The sequence below is a fragment of the Drosophila biarmipes genome, chromosome 3L (genome assembly GCF_025231255.1).
Source record: "Drosophila biarmipes strain raj3 chromosome 3L, RU_DBia_V1.1, whole genome shotgun sequence".
NCBI lineage: Eukaryota > Metazoa > Arthropoda > Insecta > Diptera > Drosophilidae > Drosophila > Drosophila biarmipes.
The window spans coordinates 13,857,858-13,870,740 of NC_066613.1; positions in this window are offsets into that span (position 1 = coordinate 13,857,858).

The following is a 12,883-nucleotide window of genomic DNA, read 5'->3' on the forward strand; positions in this document are numbered from 1 at the left end:
TGAGAACGAACATGGGATTAGTTCAGGACAGGTGACCTCTACCACCGAAATCCTTTTATGATGCAAATCCCCGGTGATATCATCATACACATATTGTCGCCAGCTCCACGATTTATGACAGACCTATGGGTGTGTGCGTTAATTTATGCCCCAGACTGTTACAATTAAAAGATAAACGGTCGCTTTGCATTGGAAACGCACCGCTAAATGTGTGCCCCAAACAATGGATCGGGAATCCAAAAGTCTTCGCGGGGGGGAATGGATGCGAGGAAGAGGAAAATCGGGAAACCGGTTAAATGCATTTTGTGTAACAATGTGTCAGACCAACTAATAATGCCGGACAACAGAGCTTGACCGGGCTAAAGTCCCACTTTGGTAGCCGTAGCCGCGCTGGGAGAAGAAGTCAGCCGGCTAAACATTTCAATTTTAATTAAGCATGATAAATGATTTCACTTGGACGCATAAATCTCTTTTACAGTCGCGATGAAACAATGAAGTTCCTTTGTTTTCCCCCAACCCGGCGATGTTTTTCAGCCGCTTCTTTGTTTGTTTGGCTCAGAGGAGATAAGGGCCGAAGCTGTGAAGAAAATTGATTTGAAATTAATGCAAGAATTTGTTATAGAAAAAATAAACAAGCTCGCGTTTGAATCGATCGTGTGCTGGAAAATAAAAGCTGTTGAGGCCTGCGATTTGAATTGATTTCGCTTAAGGAAATGAACCACAGATTGGATTTCTTAAATATGCACGAACTCACTCCGAGCCCAGCCGATTCGGATCGAATCGAAGAAAAATCGTCGCAAACAGGCGTTTGGACAACGGCAAATGACCCGAAAACCCGAACGACAAACCAATCTTGTCTTAATTGTCAGGGAAATGAAACAAATATTTTACGAAATGTTCTGTTCACTTAAGATAAGGGCTCTATCGCTTAACTAATGTTAATGAAGCTGGCGAGGCGTTTGGGTAACGGAAAAGCTAAAGTAGATCACATATTAGAGGGCTGGTAAGTGGAGGGCTTTACCAAGTTATGTTGAAAGTGTTTCAAATTTTTAAAAGCTCAAATCTATTTAATAAAAGTAAAACAGCCGAAATAAAATATTTTTTAATTATTAGGAAATAAAAGCAAATCTTGAATTAATTGTAATACAGTTTGGTTTCATAAAAAGGCAGTTCAGTATAAGCCAGAGATATTCAAGGCATCCAATGGATACTCCAAGTTATACAGCAAGAGCTTAAACTGTAACCATTGCTTTTTAATGGTAATGACACTTCTTCAGCAGCAACTCTTTTTAACCCACTGAAGCAAAAATTCAGTTATTACGTAAATCCGTAGAATATTAATATTTTATTTAAAATTTAAATACTGGTTATGTCAGCTTGCTAAAGCACCATACGTTGAGGCTATACAATTTCAAAAAGTGGAATTATATTTTAAAAGTATTTCCCTTTAAGATAGAATAAATAAGGGATGTATTTATTAAATAAAATCCAGTCTTAAATTAAAAAAAAAATTTTTTAAGTCAATTGTGCAAAGTTTTTTAGGAGGGTTAAAGCTGAAGTCCTCGTTCTCGTTTCTTGCGCTCCGCAGACTGACTGCTGCGCGGTGCTGAGCAGCCATAAGTGCTAATAAATTGTAATACAAATACATTAAAACTAAAGACTAATTAAATGACTGTACTTAAGCGACTCGAGGCAACGGCAACCCGACTTAATGTTAATCACCGCTGGAGGCTGCGATTCCGCATCTGGAATCTGAAATCCGACCACGGGCAAATCTCAGGTGACTTCGCTGGCGTAATCTCCCCGCCGAGGAGTGTGTGTGCTCCGTTTTTCTTCGTCGCTCGAAGAAAACCTTTTGTGGTCATTAATTCGCACTTAATATGCTTTTTATGGCCCGGCAGTTTCATTTTGTTTTGGAACGGTGCGAGGTTATGTGTGCAAAACAATTATTCCGCAATTAAACAGTTTGCACTTCGCCGAGAGAGAGCGGGCAGGTCCAGTTCGGAGCTAAGCTCATGGACAGTCATACATATTAATGAAGTCCCCAGTTGGACCCAGAGATGTGAGCGTGACTGGGGTTCCGATGCAGGCCGTTCGCATCCCAGTAAAGAGAGATGTAACACAAATGAAAGTATTTGAAAAGGTTAAATTGAGTCAAATTAATTAACGAAATCTTCTTTTATTTTTAAAAATATTAAATAAAATCTAAAATAAAAATGTATCTATTGCATGTTAGGTTTTTGAAACAGAAATTTCTTATAAATAATTTTATGGATTTTATGAAAGTCATATAACCCTTCCTATCACCATCCTTGAGATACATTTCCCTTGAGCTGCCATCTCTAGTGGGGCTCTTAATTCGAGCAAATCACTTAAGCGGCACCGCAGGCAAATGACCACCAACAGTAAACTCGCGGCGGCGACAATGCGTCGACTGCTTTTTCTAGTTCGCCATATCGAATGCATCCGCGAAGGGAGTGTTAAATATGTTGCATTCCTCCGCCCCGGGCCACGCCCCCGTGCGACCTGGCCGCCCCTTTTTGCCATCCGTTCTAATTGCCGCCGCTAAATGCGGCCGAATGTCTTGGCCTGATTGCACTAGGTTCCGCTGATGGCCATCGCGGTCCATGTATCTCCGCGCTTTTTGCCGCTTTATTATAATTATTTTGTAAAGCTTTTTTGCGAGTGCGAGAGTGTGGCAATTATTCACTTAAATCATCAGGAGGCAACCCAGTGTCATGCTGAGTTGCAATCGCAGAGTCAATCCAATGGCAGCATCGGGAGCAAAAGGCGTCTCGGGGTTAAGCGACAAAACCAGGAGAAAAGAAAATGATGAGCAAATGAAATACCCTTTACAAAATTTGCAGACATTGCATAGACTTTTCAAAATAGTGTCTTAAACACAAACAAATGCAAACTATTTGTTATCATTAGATAGATTGCAAATAAATGAATTTTCGTCCAATAAAGAGATGATTAAAAAAAGGACCTTAGTTCCTTTGATCCAATATATTTTTGCAAAAAATCCTACGTTTATTTTTTGTTTTTTAGGTTCTTGTCTATTAAGGTAATTAAACCTCGTCTGCACCTGGGGGATATAATCCACTTTTCCACCGCCGAGTTTCACCTACAATCCCGACAATTTGTTCTATTAATAAAGCAATTGCGGAGCGATTAGGAGCCACAAAGTGACCACAAGACAGAATGCCGCCGTAGAGCGGCTCGATGATGGGCAGAAACCCATTCGGACATTTATAGCCGCCAAGATGAGTGGTCACAGTGGCGCAGCCTTTGCGAGGGGAGTAGCCAGTAAGTTGGGCAAAACAAAGTTAAGGCCGGAGTTGTAAATCACTTTGTTGCGGTTACGGGGGCAAATGGGAAATGGGCGGGCGAGGACGCGGACGCGGACGGGGACGCTTTCCTTTTCCCGACGGCGCCGTAAATTTAATTTGAAATTAATTTTTTTGCTGCTACCAGAAAGGAGGCTGCCAGCTAGTCGGGTCATCAAAATGCTAAGCTATGTAAATGATAAGCACAATGTGCCGGGCGGCCCACAAGTCCCGCAGGCGGAGGCCTCTCGGCCAAGTGAACATTTTGTCCCCGTCTCTGGAGCCTCTTGGCTTTGGCTTATTTTTGCACGCCACCTAAATATGGTAAGGCACGCATTTGTTGTAAAATGCAAAATTGAATATTGAGTGCAGAGCCAAGGAGCAGGCCAAAAAGGTGCTGCTGTTGGGATTGTGGGGGGAACGCAGGGGTCTGCCGGGGGCCCCTTGGCCCCTTGTAATTATGAGCAATGCACTCGATAAAAATTGAAGTTTTCATTTCGCGAAAGTTTTTCACCAGCAGTCCACGGCCAGAAAGAGCCAAAAGCTACAACAGTAGCCCCGAAAACAAGCGGAGGAAACATTTATTGTTCTCCCGTTAAGGCAAAAAGCGAGGCTCTGGCCCAAAGTCTTCCCAGATCCCCAGCGACCGCAAGGGCATGCGAACTAAATTTCGTACAATTATGAGACCAAAACAAGAATGAGCTCAGAAAGGGGGGATACGACCAGGCTCATACCAGGGAAACTACAATTTTACAATGTAACGTCTTTCTTACTGTCAGAATACCTAAAAAATCAAATGTATCCTCATCAATCTTTGAAAATTTAAAATATTTTACAATTGAAATGGGTACATTATAAAGTGTTGGTCCTTGATACATTTTTAATACACTTGAATTAGAATATTTATTTAATACAATGAATTAATATTTATTGTATTTAAAAATTGTATTTAAAGTATAATTATATCTTGTGGATATTCTAATATATTCTATCACTTTGATGATATTACATCTCCCATCCTGGATCGAGCATCCCCGCTGCTACCCCGCTCACCACTTGGTATAGACGAAACCGACAACAGAGCTCATAAAACGAAGTTGCAAACGGTAGCAGAAAACCGCAACAAAACAATCGAGCTGCATGTGGGAGGTCCTGTTTGGCCATAATGACAACCGCAATGGAGACCACCAGGTGAGTTGCATGCAAATTTTCCCCGCGCAGCACTCTCATCCGCGATCCTGCCCGCCGAAAAGATCCGATCCCCCGAAAATGCAGGCGACAAACTTACGAATTGCTCATGTCAATGGTCCAAGTCGATGGGGAGTTCGGGGACCGCCGGTCTCTGGTGGGTGGTGGTGGGCCCGACTGGGGGATAGAAGCGCCAGGGAGCGATCATAATCTCTGGGTAGCTGGGAACCATGGCCAGGAAGTTTTCGGCAATGTTCGCCTGGCTGCCGGTTTTGTTTTCCTCGTTTTATATGCTGATTGGCATTAATAATGGATTATCACGATCGGGCACTGGGGTGTATGGAAATATCGCTCTCCGCGAAGTGTGAGTGTGTGTGCACTCAAAGAATTCCATTACCAGTGATTTTTTGTGTTTTAATCAACTTATCTTAACTTTCAGTTTCCATTTCAACAGGCCAATCAATTAAATTTTCTGCATTACACTTTTTGGTGGCCTTTTTTTATAAAACCTATATTAAAAACAGTAAATAAATCCAATAACATTTTTTAGGGAGATTGGAAACAACATTAATATTTTAATAAATTGAAAAAAAAAGTTATTTTGTAAGAGTTTTATGTTATAATCTGATAAATTGAAAAACCATATTTGACTTGTTTCCTTATTTTGCTGTATTTATTAGTTAAGAATAATAAACTATATTAAATATAAGTTTAAATCCAAACAATCTAAATTGAATAACCTTTAATAATTTTTCATTTCGCACTCCGCTGATACCTCTTTTTTCTTCGAGTGCTTCCGTTTGGGTGGGGGCTCTGGAGCAAGTCTCTCATCATCGTTGGTTTTTCTGTTTTCGGCAGTGTTCATATCGTGCGATCATCAAATAATGTGAACGTGTGATCAACGCTTACACTGGGGGGAAAGGGAGGGCCGTTGGGTGGTGGGGGCACTGCCTCGTGTGTTACACTAACTTATTTATGCGAAATATTTTGAAATCGTGTTTGCAGTGCAGCGTGCGCTTGGTCGTCGCCTCATTTTATTTTTTTTCGTTCGGACAGGGGCCAGAAAGGACCAGCGTTCCCCTTAACCCACCGACGACCCCTGAAACCCCCTTGGACCGGCAGACATGCAGACAGCCTCAGCTTCAGTTTTCGGGGGCTCAACCTTAGCATCGTCTTCCTCGGCCACAACAACGTGACCCTCTTTTTGCGCCTGCAGATCACGAATTATTCAGAATTTCTTTTTTCAGGCCTCCATAACCTTGCGGATGGGTTAGGGTATGGCAACTAAGTTGCCATCCTGGCCGCTGACGCTCCAGAGCCCGAAAATCGAATCGGGGCTACCTGACATCGCCCCTCCGCCTGGCATGATCTTATAAGGGGATGTGTGCTGCTCACTAACCGCTGCCGATTCCATTTGCAGCTAGTGAAAGGAGTAGTTACTGAAGCGGGAAAATACATGTAAAAGTCACTTGGAGGAGATTTAAGTACTTATTTATTAAGTTCAATAATTGCTAGGGACATTACAATTATATAGTATTATATAGTACATCTTAATTAGTACTGAATAAATATATTTTGTCTTAAAAAAATAAAGAAAGTCCCATGAGGTATAGAATGGCATATTCGATTCTTCAAACCTTTCACCCACATTTTCCTTTTTTATTTCCACACCTTGATATGAAGAACCTCTTAATATCTTCATTCTGGCCAAAACCAAATTCGGCTTTGGCATTACAAATTCTTTACCCTTTTTTCAGCTAACTCGATTTCGTTATTTGCGCTTAAGAGGCTGCTGCTTTGCTTATGCATTTTGGGCATCGTCGGCAAAGTGCTGTCGGCTGCTTATGAGTCATGTGAAAGCGCCCAGAAGACGGGATCGGAGGTCTGGAAGAAAGGAGAGGGGCAGCGAGCGAGATTCCGGATGATTGTGAAAATTATGTTTGCTCTGAGCGGCGCGCATACACGTTCTTCTGGCCATGGGTTTGGGTTTTTTTGGGAGAAATAAGGCTGGGACTCAACTCGCGATCGGCAGGTTCATGTGGCGGCGGTGAAAGGCTACCATCATCGGCTCTTGGGCCCACTGCCGACCTAATCATCATTGGCCATTGTTATTAACATGATTATCTGCATTATGCCCGAGCCCCCGAGAAACCAAGTTGAAAGTTCAGGCGGCGTTTAAGCATGATTATGAATTGGGTCAGCATGTGGCGTCCTCCTCGATCGGCCCGATCGGCGATGCCATGTTCAATTATGCCAGGCCAGGCATTTCGCAAATGCGTTTAGCCCCAAAACGACCATGTTGCCGGCTTGAGAGAGACCTGCCAGCCAAATGCAATGAAAATGAGACATATCGCAAGCTTAAGTCTCCTTACGGGTCGCGAGCGATTGACAACTGACAGGACGAACAGACGCGGCGACCCCTGTACTCCCTCTATCTCTATAAGGAGTGGACAGCCACTGGGAGAATAAATGTGGTGATTAAAGGTAATTTGAGAACAAATTTTATTAATATATAATAAAACAGTTTTTATATATTTACTTTTTGTTTGTATTTTGTAGTTTTAAATACCTTGAGACGGTCACATAATTTTTCAACCATTTAAGGTATAACAATTTAAAAGCTACGGGTTTTAAAATATCCAAGGCTTGTTGATATACCACATAAAATGAAAATCAACCTATTGCAAGCTGCATTCCTTATAATCCTTAAAATGGTAGTATTTTCAGATATTTTATTAAACTTATTCTTAAAGACCCCACTATCCGTGTTCCCTAAACATTCACATTTTAGGATCAGAGTTTAAACAGAATATATTTAAATCTCTATTTTAAAATATTTTAAATGTATTAAAAGTTTTTAGTATTATATGAAGTCGTATCATAAATTAAAGTCAGTCTTGTAAAACTGTCTTCAAGAATGGATGATCCAGTCCAGTTGACTTTAATATCTTTCTCCCTTGATGGATTTTCCCGAGTGCATGGAAATCTCGGCGAAGAAATCGTGTTTGGCTATTGATGCGGCTTATTATATGCAAATTTGGCCCAAAACAAACCGCACGGCCCCAAAGCGAGTGCTGACCATAAAGAAGGAAATGTCAACCGGGGCTCTTCTGCCGGGCGTTCTCGTTTTCCCTCGGCCTGCGAGGAGCCTGCGTAAATTCACAAAATATTGACACCGCCGCAGCTTGAGGGCCAAAAGCCGTGACAGTGATCGAAATGTGTCTTGTCTAGGAGGAAGTGGAGGGGAAGGAGCACTGGGAGCCCGCTGCCCGACCTGAAAGTCGGGCCGAGATGTTGTCTCCTCCGTTCGGAATAGCTGGCTCGGCAGCCGCCACAAACAATTGCGGGCGGTTTGTTTGTGACGTTTGCTTAACAAGAAGAAAATTGCTGCAATTCTTTACAAGTTTTTGAGACTTGCAGGCAAGATTGCGGCTTCGCCGTTCCCATGTCTCCTGGTTTGTTCTCCTTGCTTTTCGGTTTGCCCCCCGAAGCTACTGCGATGCGTTCGCCATGCGTTTGTCATGCCAAAAGTGTAGTAAATTGTGTGGCACTTAAGTCAACACATGGCTGCAAGGATGCGGATTGTCGAGCAGCCAATTTGCATGTGGGGGCACATTGCGCCAAGGGAATTGTGCGCTCTATTTTGACTTTGACTTTGATGGATGTCCCCAGGTCGCTCTTTGTCCAGCGTCGTTTTTTCCTAAGCGGAACAGATCCAAGCCGCCAGATTACGAGATATACTGCGGGATTTGGTGAGGGTAATAAAAATAAATAAGCATGATTTTTATTCGCAAATGAGCTGTAATTAGGGCGTATTTGGAATCGAATAATTAAATAAAGTAAATAAAAAAATTGCAAAGAAAAAAACATAAAATGGGTCCATGACCAAAATTTATGTTTTGACAATGGAAAATAAGGATCCATATGTAAATATAAATTCTCGCATATTTTTACTAGATGAAGCATACTCTTAAATTTTCTTTTAAATACATTTTTGAATACTTATGGTTGATATTTTTATCAGAACAATGAATAATCCTGTTTAAATTATATTTTAGAATACGGTAAGGAGTCTTCGTTGTTGTAAACATATGTTTAATATGATTTTATAAATTGTATTTATTTATTTTGTTTAAATAACATTTAAAACTTTTGAATTAAATTGAGGTAACAGGAAGAGCTGTTGAGTGTGGTTCCCTGACACTTTCTTAGCCCCCACTCAAGTAACAAAAACAAACCCTCTTAAATAAGTTAAAAGCGTTGCCCATCCTGACCTCGACCTCTCTGCAATGGGGCCTGCTGGAAACTCATTACGCCAGCGAAATGAATGCAAATCGGCGGCATTAACTTCACATCCTCCGGTACAATTAGGTGCCCCGCCTGCGAATGGATCTGTCTCCCCGAATCTGCACGTGGTTATCACAGACTTTGAGGCTTATCACGCCGCCACACTCTCACTTACTTTGGGGCACATCCTCGTAGCCGTGCTACACTGCGGATTCGAGTTACCTGGCACAAATTTGCAATTATAATTTTGCGCCCAGTCGCCGCGCTCTTTGCTGTGGCGGCGTTTTCCTTTTGGCCAGACTCGAATTTTTTGCCCAGTCGCCGCGGCGATTTAATCTCCTTTGGCTAGCCGCAGCTCCAGCTCCAGTCTTCTGGACCAGCTCGTAGTTCAACAATTGAATTTTAAAGCCGGAGTCTGGATGTGGATCTCGGGGATCTGGGGTCCTTTTGCATGTTTGCGCTGTCCGCGGGCCTGGGGGCATTTCTCTAAGGCCGCCACAAGCGCGGCTAATTGGATTTCTCTCCTGGGAGAGCCGAGCTGCGGAGCCCCGACTACGTAAAACATATCGATAATGTCTTGATCAGACAGCCAGTCCACTCCGCGAACTCCTGCTCCGTGTCCCCAGCCCCGTGTCCCCGCAGCCGGCGAGCTGCAACTTTGTTCGGCTGTGGCCAAATTGTAATAGTAAAGCACACTGAGAAAAATGTTAGTAGTGTATAAAGGAAACACCTACAAAATTAGGAGTATATACAAAAATTAATATTATTTTTGTGCTATTTATAAAACTTAATATTATATAAACTTAAAATAATTAAAGGACATTATAAAATATTCAAAAAATATATCATAGAATATAAAAGGTATCCTTAGTATTACACTTCCTTTTTTCATTATTGTATCAAATAACCTTGGGGTAGGTTTTTAAAATTTTAAAGTCTTGAAAAACTTTATTATTTTAAGGGTGTGATATAATGTTCCTCATAACTAAGATTTTTTGAAGTTATACCTATCAAGTGGAATATGTTAACTGGAGCTTTGGTTCCTAAGCAATTCATTTAAATTTGCATACCTTTTGCAAAAACCAAAATACACTTTTCATTTGCATGATTTTTCCGAGTGACCTGCGCCGTACTTGCATGTGTAGTTTTTCCAGCATCAGATGAATGATTTTGCCTGGCTTTCCGATGAGGAACGCGTGTAAAGCAGCAATTAATTTGTACTACAGAAAACTGTTGCTGTTCCATGGGGATTTTTTTGGGGTGCGTGGCCAGGTCTTTGGATCCGATCCGTCTGCGGCTGCGTTGGCAACAAAGGTTACAAAGCAATTATAAGGCCCCGAACCGAACCGCTCCGCACAGCTAGGTATATGGGGATGCGGTGAAGTCCGTGTTATGATTCTCTTAGCATATGAGGAGCACAAGAGCAAGAGCTAGGGACGAGATGATCTCTCATGTGGCCGCGACACGACGACCTCTATGAATATGGCCCGCCGCCAGTCGACCCGAGATCGAGGTAAAAAAAATGTAAGGAAACCGAAAACCATGAAGGTCCGATCCAAGATCCAACTCCGAGTCCGATTCCGGACCAAAAACCGTTGTTGTTGTCGTTTTTGGGGTAGAGCTCTTGAGCGCACTTTTTGTAATCTACGCTATAATCATGCACTGAGTAAATTCGCATAGCCGCCCATTATTCCACCCACTTTTGGTTTTTTTGTATTCCCCCTTTTTGTTTTTGTGGTTTTTCGGCTTGGAGTGCAAAGCGAAGCATTCAATATCGTTGTTGATATTACTAGATGGGGTATATCGTTTTGGGGACTGCTTTCAATGAATGATAATACTAAATTATAGAAAAATGTAATATTTCCAATTTTATATTACTATATTATTAGATTGTATTCATTATAGGCAATATATTATGTTTCCTACAGGAATAATTGAACATAAGTTGTAATATTTGGTATAATATCTACATATGTACCTTTTTGATTTAGGTACCTTTTCTAGTGTTGGATCTATGCTCATAGCATTTTAATCTACTTTCCAAGGTATCCCCTTGCCTGCTTTTTTGTGTACTCTCCTGTTGTTGCTTTCATTGCATCGAAATACACTTAATTTTGGTCTTTTTGCCGCAATTCATGGATTTCACATGGCTCGAATGCCGCCCTCGTTCCAGGCGCAGTCCTTCCCCGATCCGCCCCAGGAACTCCCCTGATCGATCGGCCGCTCAGCGCCGCCAGATGATCTACATTAAGAGAGAGATTTCTGCGGTTCCGCGGCCCGGCGGACCAAGGAAAAGCCAGCTCCACTTGAGGTCGGACCTTTTGCCCGGCTTTTGGCCGGCTTTGCCTTTCCGCGCAAATCGCCGCCGTCGATGGGGGCGTGTTCTGTTTAAACTGTGTGCGCCAGGCCATGGTACAGTTTTAAGTAATTGCATTATGTTTAAGCTGGCCTTTTTGCTTGTTTTTGGAGCAGAGTTCGGAGTCGAAGTTTACTGGAAGTGGGCGGTTGGATTTCGCTTTTTTCGCTTTGTGCACTTTTTGCCGCACTGCAGATAAAGGCAGGCTAAGTAAATACCATAAAGCAGGGCTGGGATGTTGGGAACTCGCTCGTTCCTCGGAAATAAAAGCTAATGTATGTGCACTTGAGGAAAATGTTCATTTATTGAATGCCATTAAAAACTAATTTTATAATTCATATTCACATTTACGCTCTCTTGCCAGTTTCATAATATTAAATATCTTGCTTAAAAATAAGTTCTTTTAATTTACCTTTGATTTGGGGTGTGTTATCCGAATTATATTTCTATGCATTTTATATTACTAAACAAAGAGCCATAGCAGATTCGTTTTTGTTTCTCAGTGTGCACAAACCTGTATCCAAAACTTTTACCTCATTAGGCGGATGATCTCATCGGTGATCCATTTATGTCACAAAATGTTCAGCTCGTTTGGAGTGCATCGAGGTCCACTTCTGAATGTTTTCTAACAGGTGCTCCCCACCGCCACTCCACTCCATTCTCCAACACTTTGGTCGTCTGAGCTACTTAACATAAACAAACAGCGATTGGTGGCCCCTTAAGCGATCCATAATCAAAAAATGCAGCATTAATCAGCTCGGATGCCAGATGAACCCGAAACGAAAACCCTTTTCGGGGGACCCCCCACAAGTCGCCGGAAAGCCAGGCCGAGTAGACTAATTAAAAAGCATATTACGAATGTTATTAACATGACAGCGAACACAGCGCCACGATCGAGAGACGGAGGGGCTATAAAAGAGCCTCTGGACGGCCACAAACCCAAAGATAATGAGCTGGGAATGGGCAGGGAATCAGAACGGAACGAGAACGAGAACGGCCACCGATTCGAATCGATGTGCATATTTCGAAACAGATTTCTGCCTGCGAAAATATTTCGTTTGTTGGGGTTATTTAATCCAATTAACAGAGACAATTATCGAAATCAGGTAAACCCACACGGCGAGCCTCCGACGATATTGTCACTAATGAGTTATGATGCGCAGACGGCAGAAGCGGACAAGGCACCACACTATACCATGCCATGCCATCTTGCATCCATTGAACCAGCTGCACCAGCTGGCCGACTTGGGACCCTGGCTCCGAGTGCAGCTCCGACTCGGACTGACTGAAATGTTGAACATTTTAAACCATAACATTTTATTAACATAATAAAATCAAAATTATCAACAAAGTCGTCAATGTCGCGACACAAAACTGGGACCCACCGTCGGATGGACGGGGCAACGGAGTCCAAGACGAAAATGAAAATGAGACAACTCTGGAGGTAGGGTAACGAGGCTGGAGGTTGCAGGCTGGAAGATCTAGCCGAATCAGGCAGCTAAACTGATTGGCATCGCTCCTCGGTTCCTCCTGGAGGTGGCCGCATCACTTGAGTGGGTTAATGGGACTCACGACCTGAAAATGTCATGAATGAACACAAACTATAGATCTATCATTTATCTTTTTTCTTCAAGAATTATTCTCTCAAACTTATAGAATATAATAATATTTAATGTATTTTGTTATATAGCAAAAATAAATATGTATAAAATATAAAATGATT